Genomic DNA, 25,078 nt, shown 5'->3' with positions numbered 1-25,078 from the left:
CTGCACTTCTTAGCTGTGAGACTGTAGCAGGCTACAGTAAACCAACCTAGCTGTGATGGATAGGCCGTGCTGAGCATGGGTAACTTACAGACTCATAAATAAGCCGATCTCTACTAATATCATTAAAGTAGCCCCGAGGCCAGCACGCCCCTTTATCCCCCTGCACCACCTCCAGCCGGCACCCTCCTCTCCCTCTGACAAATGCCCTGAAATCACGTAACTATTCAACATCAATATTTTGACATTTCATTCAGCTGACTCTCCAGACGGAGCCATTTATTTAATTAGCTGAATAAAAATTGGCAGGAGAGGCAAATTCAAAGTTACGTGACCGGGGCCCAGTTGCCACAGGTAACCTTTTAGGAGGGACTTAGTGTGGCAAATTGATTGCTGAGAGCGCAGACTCATCATGAGTGCTAATTTTCAGAAGCGGCGCACGGCGGAGCACGGAAATAAGAGGCTCTATTTATAACGGAGGGAAACAGGAGAGGGGGATTAGCTTGTCATTAGAATAAAGAGCGCCGAAGAAGAATCAATTTCAGGGTTTAAAAAGCTGACAAACAGTTCACTTATTCTTTCCCTCTCTGCCTCTGGCTCAGCGCTCACCTTCCGACAGACCAGCCTGCAGCACTACGAGATGCTGTACGGAGGAGAGATTTTTGAGGAGGCGAGCATCAAGACAGCTTTTCTACATCATGCCTAATTACAATGTACTCAACAGTTTGGTTGTGATAGTGTTTGAGTCAGTAATCCTCATAGACTGTGTGAGGAACAAATAGCGCTGATGCCCAGGTATTCGAACACTCGGTACCAGATATACCAGTACCAACAAAATACAGCCAGATAATCCCCGCAAGCCTGTCATTATCTGCACACCGAATCTCTTTGATATGAGCCCCATTGTTTCCAAATTTGAGGGCGCTCAGTGCAGCAGTGACAAGCTGAAATGCTAAAGATGGCAACAAAACAAATGTCAAAAGATTTTTAAGGAGAGGTGATAACGGTCATGAACTCTTGTACCAAATTCAATTTAGATTTTTAGCCACTTTTACTTATGGCGCCCGAACAATACTGCGTTTTTGAAGTCGTATTGATATATTGGCCGATATTCTACATGAGGGGTCGCTAACCTGTTTGTCCTCTGAGAGCTACTTTGACAAAATGAAAGTGTCTGAGGGCTACTCATGTTTTCGAAAAATGTATTAACATAGCTGAGCTCCACCCAAACCAGCTGAATAGGCTTCTTTTATGTGAACAATAACAAATTGATACTCTTCACACATGGTGGACCCTGTGTGACACTGAATAAGGACACACTGAATAAGGTATCGAGCTGCGCATTGAGCTCGGTGAGAGCTTCAATACTCATGGTAGAGTTTTACAATCTGTGGAGCTTCACTGGAGGGATGACCACGATTCTTCCAAAATATATTCCGTCTGACATGTCTCTCTAAAATCCCATAGGTGCGGAGCTGTATCACAGCATACCATTAGGGTGCAGCAGTATACTGATATCACGGTACACCATGGTATTAAAATAGATTGTTATCATACGGTCCACAAGTACTTATTACAGGTATTGACATGTGTTTTTTTTTTTTTTTTTTTTTTTAAATGCAACGAACGGAGATGCTCGCCTGCCCGCTGTGGCTCTCTTCTCCTCTGCTGCCTGTCAGAGTCAGCAACGGGCGGCAAACACACAAATACAGCACAGTAAACTAAACTGATCATATCACCATCTCCACCCTGAAAAAGTGATTCAAAACTACACTGGATAACTTTGGACATCTTAAACATGAACGTGGGGTTGTCCTCGAAGGGGGATATCCAGTTCGCAAATAATGTGGACGCAGAGAGGAAACGGATCAAGTTATGCGTCTCGTTTATAACTTAAATGCCAAACAAAAATAAACGTGCGAGTTCAAACGTCAATCATAAAATGCGCTGTTGGAATAATTTACCACTTCGCAGGTCACAACTCCATCTTCTCCAGCTCGGGGTGCTGACATCAAGTGTGTGTGGGTTTAAAGTACAGACAGCTACTGGCTGAGCTGAATGCATCTCCAGTAAACTGTCAACTGTTTAAATAATTATTTACAGCACTCCAGACAGCACTTCAAACAATGTAACTAATGATACCAATAACAACAATAATAATAATAATTAAATACCGCATACAGTAATACTATTTTACCGTGATATTTTTTGAGACAGTTATCGTACCGTGAAAATCTCATCCCGTTGCAATCCTACATACTATTCACATTATATTCAAGCCAATCAGAGCATTTATGAGTCCTAAACCAGCTGTGAATGAGGAGAGCACTGCAATCAGGTTCTTCCTTTAATTTGTCACCCCTGCCTGTGTTGCAAATGTGCTGGTTTTCAGTAATAGCCCATTAAAGTATGCGATATTATCATTTTCATTATTGGCAACCACCTGCTCTAACTCCAGGTGTGCATAATGGATAAAGCCTTGGAAAAAACACATCTCCCAGCATGCCCTTTGGCAACTAGACCAGAATGAAGCTTGGGATTGTGAACCAGGCAGAGAGGCGACCAACCCTGTTCATTCTACAGACCCCCCCCTCCCAGTGTGCCCCGTGTTTAACCACGGTGAGTCTCGGGGACAGGAACCTCACAGGAAGTGGTGACATGAACAGTGAGTGGTGCTGGGGGGGGGGGGGGGGGGTGGTGAGAACAGAGCACCAAAAAGTTAACTTTTCCACCAATGCCACACTACAGCTTAGGTGAGCCTACGGGCAGACGTTGCCGGTGCATGTCTGCGCCCAGGTTCGGCCCACATGGAGGAGCTAAGCTGGCTGTAGGAGGCGGCAGCGGAAGGATTTACCGTTCACAACAGATTGCTCAAGCAGGCCTCAAAAGCAGCAATGAACTGAAGACAACCTCGTAATGTTGCCTGCAGAGGAAGCTGCCAAGACTCTTCACATTACTGATACAGCAGCAGGAAAACATAGTCGACTTATACACTGCAGCAGACAGCAATACTGGACCCTTTAAGCCAATCTGCTTATAGAACATCTAATAGCACATGAGGAGGAAGCGTATTGTGCTAATTTGTCTTGTCTGTGGAGCGCTTTGACAGCCCCATTGATGATGACATCCCTTTAACATGAGGTTAGTGGGTGTTTGGCCTCCCCTCCAGTCGTTTGTGAGCTGCAGAGCCTGGAAATGATTAGGCCTGGGAGGGCAATTAGCCCGAGCATCGCTGGGCTAAATATAGTCCAGCTTGGCCCAGCTCTGCTCCTGGGTCACATCCACACTGCAGCCTCCATGCAGGCATGTTAACACAATCTGGATCCCGTTTGTTTTATGAGTGATGTGAAGGCTGCGCTGACTCAGACGAGATAACATAACTCAGCCGTCGATCAGGTGTCTCAAGAGGGAAGGAAATGAGTGGGAAGGAGTCATGGAAGGAAATATAAAAGGGTGACGTTTGTAAAGGAAGCACGTTTTAACCTCGATGTTCAGAAAATGAGCTGGAGAAGTATGTACTCTGTCCTGCACCCTGTTTTCAACAATCAAACTATCAGCTTGAATTCATCCTTATGGTCACAAGGAACACCCTCTTTAATGGATCATGGTTAGGAAAACATGCTTTCCCACAGCCTTACACCAGCTAAACGGAATGCAAAGGAAGAATACTTTCCCATCGCTCGGCTCCCTGCCCCACAAGGCCTCATATCTCCCACCCCCTGTGAGAATTTTTTTTTTTTTTTTTTAGATTTTATCCTTAAAAACAGGAGGTTCGCCCACTCGTTCACCTGGGACGGGTCTTGGACGAAGGAGGCAAGCTAGAAGGTTATAGGAGCCTGGGAATGTTTAACATCAAGAAAGCAATCAGACTCGAGCCGGAGCTCTGGGAATTGGACAGGAAACAGGGAGAGTAACCCCTTCCAGGCTGAGAGGAAAGAGAAGAGGAAGTGATTTAGGTTTGTGTGACGATTTTGTACTGTATCCTGAAAGGGAACATTTGTGGACATGCATGGGTAAACAAGATTTTCACAAATACTAAATTTATCCAGGTCCCATCAAGACTGTTTAGGAACCAAGTTTCCCTTCTTTTGGAAGTAACACTTGTTTGGCTTTGCGAGTCTGGTCTGTCTCTCCATCAGTGTTCAGAGGGTTGACGTGTGAAGACTCAGGGCTCAAATGTGATACAAGAAAAGCACTGAAAAAAAAAAAAGTAGTGGCCTCTAACGCAACATAGATTAAGCTTCGATTTCCCCATCACTGACTCGACCCGGTGTGTCTTTCAGCACGGTATACTGAGGTGAAACATAAGTGGAAATGTTCTGGTACTACACTGAGCTCAGCACAAATTGCACAAGACAGCTCAGGAAACAGGAGTTTTCTTTGCACCCAGAGCAGAGAGCACTTAACCAGTAAAACCTACTCTAAGAGACTTAATGCTGCACTGTCCTGCGACCAGCATCAAACAAGACTAAGGAGTCTGGAGGCATGTGATGTATGCTCATAGTAAGAGTAAATAGAGATGTTGAGGTCCAAAGTCTGATTGTGATCCTTAGCAGTGAAGTAAACGTGAATCAGAAGAGGATGAGGAGAGAACCTCGATCTCCACGGCTACATTTCTCCTGAAGGACGCACATCTCTCTCGCCAAAGTAAAGCATGGCTGGATGAGAGGAGACATAATTACGAGTCAGTTCGTCGAGTTTTATGTGACTTTTTTGGTGCTAAAATTGTGGTAATTGGTAAAAGTGGCTAGTTGAGCAAAAAAAACAAAAAAACTTAAGATAAGAGAGGATAACACATTACTGATCCCCAGGTGAGGAAATGTGGGTTCTGCAGCAGCAGTAACACTAGTACCTACTACTGAGTGTTGAAAGGCTTAATTTGTGCTGTAAATCCTTCAGCAGAGCTTCTATGAGTGTATTTACTGTGGTGCAATTGTGGGAATTAAAAAAAATAAAATTGCAAATCCCTGCAAACATTGCACAGATTGGTTGAACATTGCATTAATTATTGCAATTGCAACAAAGCATATTCTTTAAGGAACTGACTGGTATGTATGCATCATGTACTCAAAACTACTTCATCCAAAGTTGGACTAAAACTGAAGCTCAATTAAAAAAATGCCAAAATGTTTGTTTTAGCTTCTCAAATATGGAGATTGAATTGCTTTGTTCCCTCAAATGATAGTAAATTGCAGATGTTAAAGTTTAGGACAAAGCAACCCACCTGAGGACATCACCTTGACCTCTGGAAAATAATAGTAGGCATTTTTCAAACTTTTCTAACAAGCAAAAACAATTGTTGACTAATTGTGCAAATAATCTGCAGATTAAACTGAGTTTAACCTACGGCTCTAAACTCACACTATTGTAGGCTCTATAAATTCAAATAAATATGCTTAATGCAATCAGTGTCTTGTATGGCAGTTAACGAGTCATTATTCCAAATAAGGGTTGCCCCAGTTATTTTCATTACTGATACTTTCCTTTAGTAATCTTTTTTTTTTTTTTTTGCTTTTTCCAAAGCACAAGAAGTCAGATTTTAATGTCTTGTCATGTCTGACCAGCAGCCCAAAACACCAAAGATAGTCAGTTTACTATGGTGTACATGGTACCGGAAAACATCAATAACTCTCATTTGAGAAGCTAGAATCAGTAAAAACAAGCTGTTGATTTATTTATGTTTTTACTAAATGATAACTGTACTAATCATTGTGGTCTAAATTTGGTTTTAGATCATGTTGCTGTTGCGCTAACCTGTTCTTAGTGCTAATTCAAAAGTGACGGGATCAACAAAGTCATACGGACTCAACCTCAGGAGGCACCGATGTATATGTTTCATTGCCAATCAATTTGGCAGGTAGTGAGTGTGTTGCACTAAAAGAGTGAAAACTTTGATTTGCTGATGGTATCAGAGGAAAACCACTGGACACTATTAGGATTCATCCTCTGGGAGACTATGAATGTTTGTGAAAAACATTCATGTTCATCCATCTGATGGTTAACAGACGAGAATGTACAGCGCTGCAGCTACATAATGCAACATTTCCATCCCTAGAGACACCCCGCTGCCTAAAACTACTGTAATATGCCCTTTCTTCATAAGTGACTAAAAAATAATGTTAAATAGCGAGCAATGACTCGCTATTGGAAGTTAGCCATTCAACCGCTGGCCGATAGACTGACTGGTCAGGTATTCTACCTCCAGGAACAGGAAAAGATGGGGCATTTAAAGAGTCAACACACTAGATGACAGCACCACCTAAATAGCCCACTGGACTTAAACATAAATTGCATCCACTCTGTGCCCACTATATGAAATTCCCTGTAAGCCCGAACATTATAGCCATACCCACAGATCTCCCTGCAGCTTGTAGCAGCAGAATAAAAAACGGAAAATACATCCATCATAAAGAGAGGAGGTTATTTTGGCAGTGTGCAGAGATGATAAAACTGCAGACATGCTCAGTGCCCTGCGTACAAACTGTTTGTTAATCTATCATTTTCCACAAGCGGAATGAGATAACAATGGTGTGGCTTACAGTTAGCGTGGCCGTTGCGGTAAGATCGAAGCGTGTCCTTGGAGTGACATTATTTATTGAAATAAATTCACTCAAGCTGAAATGTGTATAGCAAATGCATTATGAACAGTGCTCCTGATGGAGCGGAGAGGGCTTTAACTCAGCGTAACATTGCCTTGCTCTTTTCAACAGATGTCCCTTGTGTGACACACAGCAGGGATAATAGAGAGGAAAGGGTCTGAACGCTTTAATTTAGCCCTTTCATGAATGGAAGGGATTTTCCGTTTGATGGCCTATTTGAATGTATAGACAATTCAGAGTCCTTCTCTGAGCAGAGATTCAAATCTTAATTACTTCGTTAATTAGCTGTGATTCACAGGGAGAAGCCTTGCCCTATCCAAAGTCCCTCTGCATTGCTGAGGGGGATCCTCAGTAACTCTCCACATCCTTACACCCATTTTAAAGCAGCAATCCCTGCACTTGTGACACCGATTTGCAAGTCTGCCTTTTTTTTTTTTTTTTCCTCATATGTCAACAAACCCCATGGAGCTGTGGCTTTCTAATTCTACTTCCCGAGGAAAGCGGAGCAGATCAGGCCTTTTTTCTACTACGTGCCTTCCCCTCGTCTGCTGTGGACGTACATCACATGGACGCATTCCACAGAACTATGTTTATCGTTTTCCAATGAAAAAGGGACAGTCGGTGCAACATCCTGCATGCTCCACTCACTGCGTGATAAATATGGCTCCCTCGCTCCGGGTGCCCCGACTTGGCGAATCAATGGCGCATTTAGCTAATCACAGGAGAGAGCCACAGTAGGAAGAATAAAAAGGGATTGTCATAAGTAGTGGGAGTAGAGTGAACACGCCGGACAAACAATGATGCTTTGTCCAACACCCCGAAAGGAAGTTATCGCTCATCAAGGTGGATCAAGCTTTTTCCCTTGTACTCCATCCTGATTACACGCCACCTACAGCGGTTGGTATCTCAAATAGGCAGCGCTGAACTTGAGGGAAAGAAGGCGTTTTGGCATTCGGTCGTAAGTAAGCTGACAGAAAGGAAAGGTAAGGTCCAGCTGAGGCAGCTGCTTGCTATTACGTCCCCTCCCCCCCTTCTCTCTGGCAGGAAATAAGCAATCATTTAGTACTGACAGGTACATGCTGAACCATAGCTATCTCTGCTCTGAAACCAACCAAATAATGGATTACAGCCATTTAGTATTAACTTTAAGCCTCTCAAGTAACTGTGCCAAGGTTCGGCAGTCTCATACCTTTCAGAGTGTGAGCGTATATTTTCCTGAGTAGGATCAAACATGAAGTAATACTAGTGTGCTGCCTACACGTGAATATATGTGGGGGAGATTTTACTCCTGCTTTTAACAGCAAAGATTATCAGCTTGCACAAGGAAACATATCAGATGTAAAAGCCTTTTCTGATTGTGTGCAGTTGCCACCAAGACAAAAAAACATTGCAGGAAACAAAGAGAAACTCTCCTCAAACATGAGGTGCTTTTCTGGTTGTGAAAAGCAGTAATTTAGAGGTCTCCGGTGAGCTGTAGAGAGCTTAGCGTGTCCGACTGGATCTGGAGTGTAGCTGCAGACCTGCCTTAATGCACTGCCAGGTCACTGGTATTGTGTAAAAATGGCAATACAAGGCCAGAGTGGCTGCTTGAAGCTTAGGGAACATAAACAAGGTGGCAGTGGAACCAAAAAAAAAAAAAAAAAAAAAAAAAATCTACTACGTGGTACCACAGCTCTTAAGGTTTGTAACACATGAGCACTGTGTTCAGCACAGACACTTGTCAGATCAGAGATCAGCCAAAATAATCAAATGAGAAAGCAACTATACAGATGAGTAGTGGATTATTGTTTTTGATTCATCATTTTTCTGTCAAATGTACATTAATAATGGTGCAAGAGAAAAAAAAACATCAAAAGTTTCCTAATCACAAGGTGCTCTATTCAGAGCTTCAAATGTCGTGTTTTGTCTGACCAACAGTAAAACAAAAAAACTCAGACATTCAGTCACATTTATTATACAATTATGAAAAACAGTTTTGAGAGCAAATTTGTCATAGTTTTCCCAAGCTTTTGACTCACAAACAAAGTCGACGAAAGACAGCAAAAACATACAGTATTTGTCTTTTATGTCGACCGGTCAATTGGCTAATCGTGGCAGCTCTATAACAACATTTTCCAGCACATCCTGGGGGATTCCAAGGTGTTCCCAGGCCAGATGAGATATATAATCCCTCCAGCGTGTTCTGGATCTACCCCAAGGTCTCCTCCCAGTTGGGCGTGCCAGGAAAACCTCCCTAGGGAAACGGCCACGAGGCATTTTGATTAGATGCCCCAAGCCACCTCAGCTGACTCCTTTCGACATGAAGTAGTAGCGGCTCTCTTCCAAGTTCCCCCTAGATGTCGGAGCTCCTTTTCCTGTCTCTAAGCCTGAACCCGGCCACCCTACGGAGAATCCTGGCCTCCCCTCCAACAATCGCCACCATAACGTGGTGGAGGGGTTTGAGTGTGTCAGTGAACCCTGGGAGCTATGTTGTCGGGGGCATCAGCTCCTGGTGGGGTCTCCCAAGGTAAATTTGTCCCAGGGGAGAGGCCAGCCGCCTAAAAACAGTTCGAAACACCTCTGATGATAAGCAGCCCTCGGAGCAACACCACCTCGGGAAACCAGGGCCCCCTCCTGGAGCCAAACCCAGGAGGGGAGCTCACCAGCGGGCTGCCGGGTCTTTGCTAATAGGGCCCCTGTTGGGTTCCGCCTGAAGAAACAACATTGAGCCGCCAACCGAAGGACCCACCACACGTAGCGAGAAGCATCTGGGCGGGGTGCATTGTCAGCTAGGCGGTAGACCTGGCCGGGGTCTTTGACAAGCCGAACTCTGGCAACTAAAGACGCGCTAAAAACTAAAAGTACCAATACTGCTAAAATCTTACAACATAAGACAACAGAGGTGATCGGCCAACTGGCTGACCCCGAACTTGTTAGCATCAACTGAAATACAGGTTTGACCCAAAATGTCAAAACGGGAACTGGACAAAGTACTGTTATCATTGGTCGAAGTTTCTTAAGTAATTGGACAATTAGTTTTTGTATTTATCTATTTGAGCTCATGACTGTTCAACTTCTGGAAGAGTTTTCCATCAAACTCACCAACTTGTGGAGCTTGAGCAACAGGGGTGTTTGGTTTTTTTTTTTTTGTTTTTTGTTTGTTTTTTTTTTGTTTTTTTTTTACAGTCTTCATGATATTCTCTTTTGGTGGGCAGAGGGGCTTTTTAACAATGTGTTCCCCATCCTTATGACAATACTTTGACGCTCGTCAAGATTAAATCTCCTCAAACTAGATGTGTAAAAAAAACTGGTAGTTTGCCATTCAGTCAAACAAGGGTGGCTCGCATGTCCGTCCGTCTGTCTCAATGTTTGAACACAATCACTTTGATGCGCATTTTTCCAAACTCCTCTATCGTGATCAATTCATCCATAAGCAATTGCTTTGCAGGGAATTTCCTGGGGCTTGTACTACAGTGTTTCCTATACATAGACTTTCCTTGAGTGGGCGATTCATTTCCGCTTTTTTTGTTTATTAATTTCTTATCAGTCCGAGATAACAACGGTATCGACGCTGTCGATTACCAAGTGAACAATCTCCCTTTGCCCTTCTTCCACCCGTGTCTCCCCCACACCGTGTCAATGCAGCCGAACAGGGTTGAGCGCTGCCCTACGTCAAAACACAGATATCAGAATACAGAAACTAGTGCAACCCTCAATGCCTTCAAATCACAGCAGAGACTCTCGCAGAGGGTCCAGCCGTGTACGAGGTTTTGAACTGGACATGCGTGTCTTTCAGGAGGGACAGGGGCTCAGGTGCTCTTGGGCATCTAAAGAATATTAAGCTACTTTGTTTTCATAAACAAACTACAGACTACACATTTGCCACAGACATGAGGTCAATAAAGTCTTAATAATAATAATAATAATAATAATAATAATAAAATAATTCTACCAAACCTTGTAATTCTGAAAACTGAAATAGAACTTCAATCTGTAACATTAATAATACTAACAGCCCAAAGTGACAGCATTGTGGCTCAACAATGTTAAATCAAAAATACCACACAACAGGAGATGAAGGGAATTGTGGGCCTAATATTAGAATAATCTCTTCTGGGCAAAGAAACGTCCTCCCTTTCCTTTAAATAGCCGTACCCTTGTCCTAAATATCCCAAATGTATTATTCTTTCCAAAGAAATAAATCTACTTTAACATCAGTGTGGCAGATGAGACAGTGCCAAAGCAGAGTCAGGGCATAATAAAAATGCCTACATCCAGATAGAAGTAAACAAGCAGTCGGCTCCGTTGTTTTGTCTGTGAAAGCTCTAGAGGCCCTCGGGCTCGGGAGCCATCTCTCCCTCTACAAACAGCACTGTTCTACAGCCCCAGATGTCTCATTACTGTAAAACAAGCAGAGAGATGAGCGACATACAAGCCACTGGCCCACAACGCTGCCTCCCTTTCAATTAGAAAGGATTAGCCTAGCCTGAGTGGGCCTTCCTGTGCTGCGATATGCTACCTTGCATCGCACAGGACAGCCATATGTCAGACCTAAATAAATTACTGAGGAGCTGAGAGCCTGGCGATAGCAGAAGGGAGTTATGGCTCCACTAGAGTGCACAACAGGCTTAATAGGAGGAGGATGCTGTAGCCTCTATAAAACTTTACACTCTATGAAAAGGGCATGGGCACAGAAACAGGTATACACCTTCCCTCATGGACTCTCATAAATTAGACCTATAGGTTCCCACAATTCCTCAGCAGATTTAGGAGTTTTACTCAGCATGCATTAATCAAGTGATAAAGCCAAGCCAGTGAAATTTCTGCAATGTCATGGCTTGGCTAAGCCAACTGGACAGGTTCTATTCAGCCACATGACATGTACTGTAGGATGGGAGGCGAAACTTAATGGGATAGCAGGGCCCTCATCCTGCTGCCTGCATCACTCACTTTTATGGGAATAGGACGGCGTGGGGTTTAACAAGACATTTTACTCGTCAAGCGAACCGACATTACATAACCATAAAACGATGAGGTCCACAAATCACCAGTCGACTTGTGATGCATGGAGGGGATGGGCCTGTTGGGAGGCTCACAGCCCTGCCAGCAGACAGTCTTGTGTTCGTGGGTGTAAGGGTAACAACAACAACAAAGACTTCAAATAGAACCTGCTTGTCCCGCAGCCAGATGAAAGCAGCCGGTATGCTGGAGTTTCCTTAATCCCACATGAAATTGAAATCCAGCTCTAAAACTACTCTAAACCCTCTGCCCGCTGCTCTGCATGATTTTCCAAAGGAGTGTGTGCCATAGCTGGAGCGACTCCACTGACCAGGGGCGTCTGTGGTTGAACTGAGCTAGTCTGCAGGTCCGGAGAGGCAGGCGGTGTGCAGGCAGGCAGGCTCCGCTACGCCTGACATGGAGCACCCTCGCAGGGGGAACGACTGAGTAATGGCAGGGTAACTTGATCCAGGGCTGGGAGGGAGTGGGAGCAGCCCTGACGCCTAAATCATAGCTGTGGGATGGAGAGCGGGAGACACACAAATGTGTCTGGAGGAAAAGAGGCACAGGGAGATGAGAGGCTGAGGAGACAGTGGGCACGGCAAGCAGAGAAATGAACAGCAAAGAGCACAGTATATTTGGGAAGCGGCCAAATGACGGGATGAAAGTGAACGCCCTCCGCTGCCTCCTGTGCACGTGCCGCACCCACCGCTGCAGTGGGAGAGGCCTCGGAGGAATGACACAGCGTGGGTTTGGGTTTCAAATTCGCAAGCCCCGTCTTAAACAGAATAAACACGCGTGGGCCCAAAATGACTTCTATTTTCCCTGATGTCTGGAGCTAATTGAGACACTCAGGCTGGTAGACATAAATAAATGTATCCCTCTTTATATAGGTCAAAGCATTTAACCAAGAATTAACCTGTCCTACGGCGCAGTAAGCAGAGAATAATTTTATTACTTACAAAGCCCACATTTTAGTCCATCTTTAATACACGCATTGTTTTAATTTTTGTTTTGTATTGTATTTAAGGCCTTTAATTGTATTTAAGGCCTTTATTTAAGGGCCTTTAAACAGGTTAAACTGAGTCTATTAGAACAAATGAAACTTTGTGTTAAGTATTTGCTTTGTGCTTAGTTGAAAAAGAATAAGAGCCAAAATTAACAATTCATTTCATAAAGCTGTGGCTGGTCACAGGTTTACAGAGCCCAGAGTAACTTTAATACATTTTGTTTAGTTCTCTTGACCAAAAGTTTTAAACTAAAAGATATTTGGTTGATCATTTAAATAATTTAAAATCAGCAAACATTTGAGAGGCCTATTTGTTTTTGCGCAAACAAAATAACTTCCGGACTAACCAATTAATTGTTTCAGCTATTAAAATGTATATTTGCTTATTTATACAGAGTAAGCACCGAGATAGATTTAGTTTTTTAGCAGCCCCTCCTATTTGTAACACACATAACACATAAGTATGCCTGTGGTAAAAGTAGACAGTTAAAGAAATACCCCAAAACACAAAAAAATCCCAATTACTGTTCAACACACACTTCAAAATTTCCTAAACAAAAATAGAAACCGATGAGAAAACCCCTGATTGCAGGAACTCAGCAGCCACGTTTTCAGAAAAGTGAAAAACAACTTCCTTATTTAAAGCTTTTATTCACAGAGCTAAACTGGGGTTTTACAGGAAGCCCCTGCTCCACACTTTGAAACCTGCCAATACAACGACGGTCCTATCTGTTGTTGGCTGATTACAGTTTGGGTTTAAAAGGCCTTCCAGGATCCTCAGCAGCGGTTATACACGAAGAGCACTCGCTTTCTTTGCCAGATTTGTCTTTAAAAAGTGTCTGACTTTACTTGTTTTTTTAGAGAGACTTATGATGTACCATACATGCACCGTAATGACAGATCTAAAAGCCACCATACAGGGTCAATACTGCCGTCTGCTCTCATCAAACCTCTTAAGATGTTGCCACGCGACAAACATTTTTGACCGCGCACGCTGCGAACAAAATGGTTTGCTAGAAGTGGAACATAGCCAGGAACTATGCTAATGCTCAAAGGAGCAGCCTAATATAATAATATGCCTGCGCTGCCTGCAGCCTACAAATCCTGTAAAAGTCAGTCATTAAGCTTCACATGTAATTTTCATTAACTTTTCTTGGAAACAAGAGATCAGCAAGCAAGACCAACAATTTAGCAGAGAAAGAAATGTTCACCAGACTATTACTGAACCACATCCTCCCTTTTCCATCCACAATATGGTCCCCATTCATTATTCAGTCTGGAGATGCACTTTCCTTGTTCTTCAATCCACCACTCTTGACATCTTTGGGCAGCACTTAGCAGACGCGATACATATCAGCTGCTTAGAATTCAGGTATGACTGAAAAAAGTGGGCTAAATAGTCAGATGGACTTTCTAATTTTGTGTCAGAACTTTAGGTTTTTCTTCTTCCAAAACTTGCACAAGAGAATCATGTCTGAATGCATCACTGAATTAATGTTTTTTCGGGAAGAGCTGCTTGTTAATTCAGTCACGTAGTGCCTATATTGTTTCCATAATGTGGAAACACCATAACTGAAAAAGTAGGCCAAGGCCTTGCAGCAAGATTTAACTGAGAAAAACACAATCATTAGCAGCTACACAGTCCAACCTGCAAGCTACTTCCTACAGAGTGACTGGCTGCATGTTGGGCTAGATTATCATATCCCTCGTGTAAAATGTCAACAACGTTTGGGAACGCTCTCAGCTTTTTTTTTTATCTTTTTTTTTTTTTTGGTTCCTCTACTTCAAAGCCTGGCAATGAGTGGCGCCTGAGTGCAAAGATCTGGTGTGTGTGTGTGTGTTATGGTAAAATGATCTTGGTTATGATTGAGCGGAAATGTTAGACAAGCATCTAAGTTTCCTCTGCCTGCTTTCACCCTACTCATCTAGCCACATGTGAAACCACACTGGAGCTGCTCGCCGGTAAAAACTGAACGCTCCAGTCATTCGCACCGGCATGTGTTTACATTGGATGCCGGCTTCACATGCCAGCCCCTCACTCATATTCCAGGGACAGATTATATCACGCAGTCTAATTCTTCGTTTCTAATCATTGTATGCGATGAACCTTAAAAGTGCGAGACATTTCCCACGGTGAGCTGTGTGATAAAGGAGGCCGTCACGGCCAAACTCTGCTGTGTGTGTGTGTGTGTGTGTGTGTGTGTGTGTGTGTGTGTGTGTGTGTGTGTGTGTGTGTGTGTGTGTGGGAAGGAAAGGGTGTTCTTCGCACTGACTCATCTATAGGCAAGAGAGCTGCTCTGAGTCGGCAAAAGAAAAAAATCTTTAAAAAGAGAAATGTGTAGGCTAACCAATTTTCCAAGTGAGCTGAGAACTGCTCTCTGAAATGAACAATAAAGGTAAATGCAAAGTAATCTCCCAGATGAAGTGGAGCTACAATCAGAGCTGATTTATGTGAATGTGATTAGCTTTATTACTGCCTCCGTCACATAATCTGGCAGAAAGCCCAAATAAATTGTACGCTCTGCTCAACTGAATGAAATGGCAGCAGGATATATTAAAGTGGACTTTCCACACTGGCATCAGAGGACTGAAACAGAGAACCTTCACTAGCAATTTAGTAATTATAAATAACTGTATTAAAAAACCCACAAACTTCACTTCTATTTTACTCCCATAGGTATTTTCTTCTGCATTATGATCTGTAAAAAAGTTTTCATGTTGCCACATCTTGGCCATCGTATACGCTGACACTGACATATCTGTGACAGGCCCGTGTCAGCTAATAAAATGGTCTGGCTGCTGTATTGGTCGGGTTCTAGTCCTCCCAACACTCCCCTATCCGCACTTCTGAAAAGTTTGATCACAAGCTACAGCCTGAAAACACTATGTAGGCTGATACTCATATTTGAGAGTCTATACATTTGGTAACAATATATTATTGCATCAACAATAACATTTTTAGTTATAAACAAATAACATCATACAGATCCTTTGGATCTTTTTTGGGGGGAGATTTGTGGCTATGAAACATATTGAGCGGAACATTTTACAGGGTCAAAATCATCTGTTGGACTTACAAACTAATGGTGATGAATGGTTTCTACTCGACCATATATCTCATTTGACATTTCTGTACGCACGTACATCAGCAGCAGCTTATCACAAACAGCGATATGGACAAGGACAAGGACAAGGACATGGACATGTACTCAGTGTCCTCAGGTGTAGCTTTACCTCTGGCCAGGACACTGGTCCTGAAGACAGGTTTTGCTGCTACAATTATTTGTTTTTATGAATTTCTTTCAACACGTTTTTTTTTTTTTTTTTTTTTAATTGAGCCAAGCAATGACAACAGAAACAGAAAGCAGGATTTCCCAGTGATGACAACAAGCTCAATCCAACTGGGGAGGGCAGTGGTAGGAAACTTCCTGTGATAACTCCGAGCCAGTGTGGAGCATGTGTTGGCTGTATTGTAGGAGTTTCTGTTATGAATGTGAAAGCTCTAACAAATGCAAAAAAAAGTGTTTGCCAATTTGAGTGTTGTGAACTCTCCGTCGTCAGCGCTAAATATTGCTGAGATGGCCATTTTTATAAATAATAGAAAGGGTTCCAATGAAGGCATTTTTTTCACCTTGCAAGTCTTTATAATGTCTCCTCAACATGAGTCAGATGAGTAATTTTATCAAGTCTGAATTATGTCATGCTGACAAAACACCTTTGTGACAAAATTCAGCTGACCAGCAGGAGTCCCTAACAAACCGCCCCATAGGGGCTCTTGAGCAAGGCACCCCAAGCCCGAGCTGCTCAGAATTTATTTTTTTTAACTAAATGCAGTTTTCAGTCAACTTTCCCTGCTCTAACACTCAAGTCATGTGGTTTACTGACAACACCTGTCACAATTATTACATAATTGTCTGATCGCAGTAATTTGAGCCGACCAAATTCATTTTCCATAATGACTGAAATACTTTCCATTCATCTACATAAAAACAGCTGGATGAAGCTAACAGAAACACCAGATTTCCATCTCTGTTTCTGTGCCGTTTTCCATAGTTTGAGGGTTGACTGGTCCTCTTTTAATGATGTCATCCCGTTGCGCCGCTTCTTGTGCTGTGGTTTGACAGCGCACGACATAACACCACAGATTCAGTTGCAAAGTCAAACACTCCAGCCAAGAAATAGCACTTCTTCTTAAAATGTATGTGTATTATTAAACTATGATTAGGCTTAGTACCATGATAGCGGTATAACATTAACCGAAAAGGATATCTCAATCTTAATTGCAATAATTTGTATTTAATCGTCAGCTACAATTTCCAGATCCAAACAGCTCTATTGCTGCCCCTTTAAAGCAACTTTTTTTTACATAACAAAACCTGGGCTGCTGCAGACAGTGTAATAATTCATGTATCTGGAAAGGAAAACCAAGAACACTCACTGGAACATACTGAATACCACAGCGAGATTTCCAGTTGCAGTAAGACGGGGGAATTCTCTGCTTCCGATCTCTCCAAAATCCTTAAACTTCTTAGAAGGTGTTTAATTTAAATATTCACTCTGATCTTTGACTAAACAACCTGAAAGGACTCGTGAATCGTCTCAGACAGGCATCAAAACCAGTCACAGGGCCTGCTTACTAAGACTAATTCTGCAGTCTTAATTCAAAAAGCCACATAAAATTGTGGTCTCAGAGTTTTTGCATTAAAAAAAAAAAAAAAAAAGTAGGCCAGAAGAATGTACCAAACACTTCTTGGGGTTTCTGTAAATCCTTCTCGAGAAGCGCATGTAGAGCCATTCAGCTGTATGCAACATTTCAATGAGCAACACAAAAACATCCTAAACGGCCCTAGAAGGGCTGTCCTGGACCTGACGCTGACCTTTGACCTTATACAGTTATAAGTAAATACAATCCCTGCAACGAACAGACATTAAGACATCAGGGTTCGACATAACTGGTGGCCTATTGGTTCTGGCAGGGCAGTGATTGGCCGCCACTGTCACAATCAGTCTGAGAATTGAGCACATTTTAAATAACGTTTGCACGATTTTTGACCAATCAAATGCATTGTGCTTTGCTGAAATGGACGTGGGGAAAATTAATGCATTATAAGATGCGCTCTCAGCCTCTTAGTGGTGCTCCAAAAATAATGCCTGCTAAAAGAACCATACGAGGATGCGGAAAGAAAGAGAGGCTTCCTACTTTTGTGGAAGCAAACAATCCTCCTGGGTGGAACACAGTAAGTGTTACAGTTTGCTGGTGATTACCTGAAAAGCCATTAAACATATCCAGACGGGTTGAAGGAGCAACTTCAGTGTAAACACACGAACACAGCTGCTCTTCAGCGGCCCGCCCTGGAAGATAAAACCACTCGGTTTCACCTTTTCGTAAATTCTACATTAGAATGCCTTATTTCACTCTTTTCAAACCAACTAATTTCTGGTCGCACACCAAGCATCAAGTTGCACTGCGGTGCTGACTTGACGCTTCTCCGCGCACAAGCACCTGCTCTAAATGTGAGGCATTTAAGGGGCATCTGTAGATTGTAGCTAAATAAAATAACCTGGGTGCATGAATCTCGGCATGAGTACATATTATAAACAACAAAATCTAAATAAAACTTCACGATTGTAGAGATTGTGTACACTAAACCAAAATAATTTTTTGCTGCTGGGCCAGTGAAAATATACAAAGTACGTAAAACCCTGACCTGCTGGCCGAGTGGGCCGGTGGGAATAAAAATGTAACGTTGGACACTGGACATAGTGGCATGGCCTCTGCAAAAGTTTGTTTACCCTTGTACTTGTAAAGTTCAGTAACTCATTAGGCCTTATCGACTTGTCCAGATTACACTATAATTGGACTGTTGTAATACATACACTCAAGGTACGAGCTGATTTTGTATTCACATTTTTACATTTAAAATCTCTATATGACCGTGCAGAATAACCTGAATCATTTTAGAAAATGTTAATGACTAAATGGGTCCAGTTTTAAACTGTAACCAAGCAACAGATCAATGAGTCAAGTCTTGCCTAGATCAAGATGATCAAGATAATGAGTACATTTAATAAGATCAAGACTAGAGCTGAACTTTTTTGAATAAAAAGCAGTTACCTGTAAGAGTGGAGATTTATACCATCTACTATCACCATTTGCAACATTGCTTGCATTTGCCCAACACAACCTCAGACATCAGACACATGAAGACCTTCTTAAAAACAATAAACTTTCTGCTGACTCAAATTTCTGTCACCTCACAGTATATTGCTTATTATTAAATCACCTAAACCCTGGGCCTAGTTGCACAACCTCAGTTATAAACTCAATTAGCAGTAGAAGATACACCACAGATGTGCTCCAACCAAGAAACAAGCATATTGCTGCACTAGCTTTTATCCTATGTATCTAAAGCAACCCAAACTAAAATCCATCCAGCATCCAAAACTCCACATGTATATTTTACTGCACACAGGTACACATCCAGAACTGCTGACAGTTAGGAAATGAGTTGAGGACAGAAGTGGGGTTGTACGCAAAACAATATCAATCAGTTCAATGTGTGCTTACACATCCCTCAGGTCTGGTTTGTGTCTGTGAGCACCTCTTACTGCAGGGAATCCTACTCTGATGACGTATTACTGCGATGCACAGCTGCAGGGTTAGCCGCAGGCCTGCTCTGCATTAGCTCCACACACATTGTATGACATCTGAGTTACACTCTTCTATCCGCCGGTTTTTGCATATGCACGTTTACGGGGAAAATCCCACTTTGTGAAGACTGTTGTTAGACTTTGAAGCTCTTGAAGCCCAGACTGAAAATCCAGACCAAAGCTACAGATTATTCCTGCTGCATGTAAAGGCTACCGTTGATAACACAGCAAACGAGCGCTGATTGGCCTCGTTTTCTCCGTCTAAACGCAGCGGGGTGGGTGGAAATGTTGAATTAACTGTAATCATGTCTCACCTGGATCCCCAGTTATGTGGAGGGAGCGCCTTCAAACTACACAGCGACTCATTTTTCCTTTAAACCTGGCATAATCGTCGATCTTCCTAACTGTTTCTCTCCAGCCATTTTAAGCCAAACCGTCAACTTGATCCAGCGGGTGGAAGCAAACGTACCAGTTGTTAAACAACTACGTTTCGCAGCATTTTCAGACAAGTGTAATATTTGAACAGTTATGTATAGAATTATAAATACGTACTAATTAATATGATATGTTTCAGGTGGGTAAGGAACAACATAATAGAGTCGAACATTTCTTAAAACACCCCGTTTAAGCAGAAATGGTACAGCCCGTAAATTCCGGGGACCTACTTTGCTCTGTTGAGTCAATGCAGCCAATGAGCGGCCGCGTAGTAACCTGTGGCAGCACAACACAGAGCAGCCGCTGTCTGACAGCTGACACGCATCAAAATATCACAGCAGATTGGTAAAGGGTTACTTTAGGACACTGTGACAACAACATAACGTTATCGTAACACTGTGGGCCCGTACACACACACACAATGAAGCTAAACACTTGATTTAAATGAAAGAGGCACTACTCCATTTCCCAATTTTACACATAAAGGACAATGTACGCTTCCTGAGAAGTACTAAAGTACTCTGTGTATATTCGAGGAAGCTTTCCAAAGTCCGAGGAAAAAAAACAGGATCATATTACAATATAAGTTATTACAAATATTCAACAGAAAACCTGCCTTATAAACTGAGGACATACGTTATAAATATGAGGAGATATAATTGGCATTTTTAGGGGTGGCCTTATAAAAGTGCAATACTACATCCCTGCAGTATCCCTTGCAGAAAGTACAGAAGACTCAAAAAGATTATGTTATTTTATATTATATTACTAGATTGGTACCTCTTATAAAAGTGGATAGGTTTTCATTAGGGTCAAACATTCCCTGGAGTATTCTGTGTTTTCATCATTTTATTCATTTAAATATCTGAACACCTCATTTACATCGAAATCATTGGCATCATTGTATGTAAAAATTTAATCAATGAAACACAATCTTATGACAGACAACGATTTAAAAACTGTATTTGACATAACAGCTCCCGATCTCCTTAATAAGGCCAAAATCAGCATAAATACCAATCCAGTGTATCAGATCCACACCTCCATAAATATTTCCAATATTTTATGTGCTGGTGGATAATTTAATCTCCTGTATGACCATTAAAGATGGATTACCGATGCCAACTCCAATGGTCAGCAAAAGTCTGTGTCAGGTGGTTGTGATAATTGAATGAATTCCAAACTCATTTGGGATTTTACACCAGTAAAGTACAATGATGTCTCACACAAACTACCTACAGTCTTACAGTAGTGTTTCCCATGAGGGAGTAGTAGAAGGTGTAAAAGATGTATCACTTTATTTGTGGACACACAAATAACATTTTTATAATGTTAGTACAGTCTTAGTACATTCCTTAATAAAAATGTGCATTACACACAACTGAAACAACTGCTAGCACTACAACTACTACTAATAATAATGGTTTAAAAATTATATAAATTTGAAAATATAAAATAATTCTGCACTGGGAGAAGAGGAGAAACTATAACAATCAAAATAGATGTAGCCATGTTTAAAAAAAAAAAAAAAAAAAAAAAAATCTATATTTTGCTTTAATATGAATTAAATTAGAATTCCTAAGTGGTTAGAAATTGAAATATCCTAGTAAAGGCAAGGGCAGTAAATGAGTACAGTATTTCGATAAACGTAGCTACGTTAAATCAGTACAAACAAGTTCAATAAATGAAACTTAAACTCTGGTCCACTTACATATGAAACAACACCCAACGTCTTGTGTGTCAGGCTCAGGGAGACGCTAACACTGCTTCTACTACCGTCACCAACGCTCCTCTTATTACAATAGGCGGTACCACAGTACAGCCAACAGTTCCCTCGAAGACTGGGCTCTTCGTGCAGAGTTCTCACTAGTATTTTACTTTTTGCTGCAATAGTAGAAGGATAATGATTACAGTTAAGAGTCCTAATGGTGGTATTTTTCTGTATTTCCTCGTTGTTTGTGATGTTGTTTATGCTGCCGGCTGATTTAAGAATCCTAATGAAGTCATATTAATTGCTGCATTACATTATAGGATGAATCATTTGTGACACAAATGCATAACCATAAACACACACATACATGGACATACATGGAAATTAACACACACACATACACACAGCCTTTCTGCTGGTGTTTCACACTGCGTTCTTTGGTGCAATGAAGCATGGTGTTGTTAGTTTTGCAATTTGAGTCACCTGGGGCTACACATGTCCTGTTCTGTTAAACACTGTCATAGGCCACAGTGTATAGGCTGTGGCAGGTGGCGACGCTCTCTGCCTGCGTATGTTTGTGTGTGTGTGTGTGTGTGCGTGTGTGTGCGTTTGTCTGGATGACAGACAAACAGCGACAGAAAAAGATGCATTCACTTACATACTACTTAGGGTTTCTCTGTCTTTTTCTGTCTCTGTGTTACGATCCTTTGCACGCGCACACACACACACACACACACACACACACACACACACGCGCACACACTGACAGGCAGCCACAGAAGCCTTGAGAACAAAGACATGTAATCAGGAACTTCAGTACAGGTGTTGTCACTGCTGCTTTTCTGAAAGCCTCTGTTTCATGCTGATAGTGACTGGCGAGTGGTATCAATATTTCTCATCGCCCAAAACAGGATATGAAAGAGAGCTGCCTGTTTCTGTGAGCCTTGATGAAACTGAGGTAGCACTCGCAAGCGTTTGTGTCTCATAACGGTAACACTTGATTAAATCCTTAGGTATCACTCTGAAACATATGATTAAACATCCCTTCAGTAGCCTGTGTGTGGCTATGTATTGAGCTGTGTGCTCAGAGCTCTTTTAACAATACATAGAGGTCTTAACTATCGAAAAAAGTAGTTGTGGCATCCCTACTTTGGGATCAATACAAGGATCTTTAGCTCTGGGCCAAATAGAATTAAGAATTGCTTTAGGATAATGACAGTATCGACCAGTGCTCAGTAAAGCGTTTCAAGCTGTGGCAGGTTAATTCCCTTCTATGAAGGTGTTCAGGGAGCCAGTCTGAGTCAGGTTTGACGGTCAAAGTAATTCTCTCCAGAGCGGTGGTGGTGCTGGAGCTCTATACGCAGCGTACCACACCGCCATCTGTAACCACTACAAAATGATTTATGACATATTCTTTGGAAGCCGAGACATTTCAGAGCCTCTGTGCCATCAGAGAAGTGAAGAAATTTTGGCAAAAGCTATGCTTACATAGACCACACTAGTAAAACTCAAATCCTGCAAGGTTATGGAATAATTTATTCTCCTCATTGGCATGTGCCTACGTGTCTGCAAGCCCAAAAGTTCTGAGACGACTCATGGATGACATGTCATGAATTAAAGGTCAGTGTGAGTTATAGCCAGATCAGCCTGCAAAACATTAAGGCTGACATTGTAATATAACTTAATAACACAATTACAGTGAGACAAATAATCATAGGGAAGAATCAGCTCTTCATGCAAGTTAAAGACTTAACCGGTTCCTCCAAGGACACAAAGAAACAGGCAAAATATTAAAATAAGTCGTATAAGTTTTCCCTCTTCTTTTGTAGCTGATATATATTTTTAAGCAAGGTACTCTGACTGAGCATTCCTTGTTGCATATTCCCTTTGTGAATAAAAGTAATTTACCTTGCTCATTATGTGAGACGTTGAGGTGTTTTGATGTTTGGAGATGAAAATGCTTTGAGATGAAATATTCATTTTTTTAGTTGGCTTAATTATGTATGTGTCCACTGTCAAGTTGAAAACTCCTGCTCCTGTGAGGGATGTTTCAAGCGTACCTTTTTGCCATTGGCGCAGAATACATTACCTCCTTATTACACGGACTGCCTGGCATACGCTCATATGCAACCTTATGGAAATATTAAATGAAGAGGCTGCACACCTCAGTGGACACACTGAATAAGCATGAGCGTCTCTTGCTCGTGACTCATAATGTGGAGGTTGGGCTGATTGTGGTTTTGAACTCATGTAATGCATCATCTATTGTTTTAGCTGAGACTTGTGGTCATATGGACAGAATTTACCTGTGCTGTTTGTGAAGATGAGTTATGTGCTCTACATAATGAGCAGATGGTAAAGGGGGCCTTAGGTGTAATTTACCTGACATTCTGAAAGTCACATATCTGCAGAGTGTGCGGACTTATGGTCATTTTCCACACCAGCAGATATTTTCTCAGGGTCCACATCAAAAGAACAGGTCAACAATTTGGTAAATACTCATGATGGGAGTGAGATGAAAATATACCACAGTTGGATCTGTAAATGAGTGTGTTTACTTACTTTGAGGTATCCTGCAGGTCCATCTTGTCCTAGTTTTCAAAACCTGGATAAGGTCTTATCCTGGTTTTGATAAACCTGGATATGCTACTTGGAGCATCTAGGGAGGCTGTAGCTCAGTTGGTTAGAGTGGGTTACACACTAATCAGAAGGTTGGTGGTTCAATCCCAGCTCCTCCTGTCCACATTCCTAAGTGTCCTTGAGCAAGACACTGAACCCTAAAAAAATTGTTCCCGATGGTGTACCATCGGTGTGTTGTAAGTCGCTTTGGATAAAAGGATCAGCGAAATTAAATGTAATGTAATATAGGAACCAGGATACTGTGGCATGTAAAAACCTTATATCATTCTCTGCTTGTAAAGAACACAGTGTCTGAAATGTAAGAAGTCAAGGCACAACGGTTAAATATTCTTATGATCACTTAAACAGGGATTGAATAACCTGGTTTGTAATGTGCAACCATATCGTGTACATGATCAAAACCAGGATAAGACCACACAAACCAGGATACTAATATGCATGTAAACACACCTAATGTGAAGTTACAGCAAGCCGCCTTATTTTAGCTTTGCATGAAGACTGGAAATGGGAACACAGCTAAAACCACAACCTGACTCTTTTACATTCTGGATGTCAACTGGTGAACTTTAGAGATGCTGCTAGGCAGATTTTGTTCCCCTCGAACGGAGCCAACATAGCTGTTTCTTCTTGTTTACAGTCTTTATGTTGACTGACCACCTGCTAGCTCAAACTATATCAAACGAACAGTACGAGAGTGGTGTTGAGCTTTTCGTATGACTCTTGGCAAAACAACAAATATCAACATTTCTAAATCGAGGATCACGGTTAGTCTAGCTCTGTCCACAGTGAAAGTATGTTCCCTGCTATAGCTCACGTATGAATACAGTTTACACTGTCTGTTTAATTCATACACAGGGAGAGATGCACAAACATAAAGTCTCGTCATCACGTTGAAGAAGTTTCTGCAGCCTCACTATTAAATGAGGCTATGCGAGGCACAGAAGTACAGAAATTATGTTATTCAAAATACAGCTAATGAATGATCAATTTTACATTTCTGTTTCTTACATTAAACATGGAATGTAGTAATTTGTGAGCACAGGCATCGCTCTGAGCTGG

General features: G+C 41.9%; 1 protein-coding gene across 1 annotated transcript in view; it reads right to left on the bottom strand.

Moving 5' to 3' along the window:
- znf438 (zinc finger protein 438) overlaps positions 1-19,655 on the bottom strand; it is a 46,361-nt gene extending 26,706 nt beyond the window's left edge. The window contains exon 1 of the mRNA XM_069151275.1: positions 19,548-19,655. The gene's annotated coding sequence lies outside the window, so the exon portion shown is untranslated. The remainder of the gene's footprint in view (positions 1-19,547) is intronic.
- Between the last annotated feature and the right edge of the window lie 5,423 nt (positions 19,656-25,078).

This window comes from Embiotoca jacksoni, unplaced genomic scaffold (assembly GCF_022577435.1).
Source record: "Embiotoca jacksoni isolate LCO1_2020_lvr unplaced genomic scaffold, fEmbJac1.0.p SCAF_17, whole genome shotgun sequence".
NCBI classification, from domain to species: domain Eukaryota; kingdom Metazoa; phylum Chordata; class Actinopteri; family Embiotocidae; genus Embiotoca; species Embiotoca jacksoni.
Note: the sequence above shows the minus strand (reverse complement) of the source record. Positions and strands in the feature narration are given on the sequence as shown.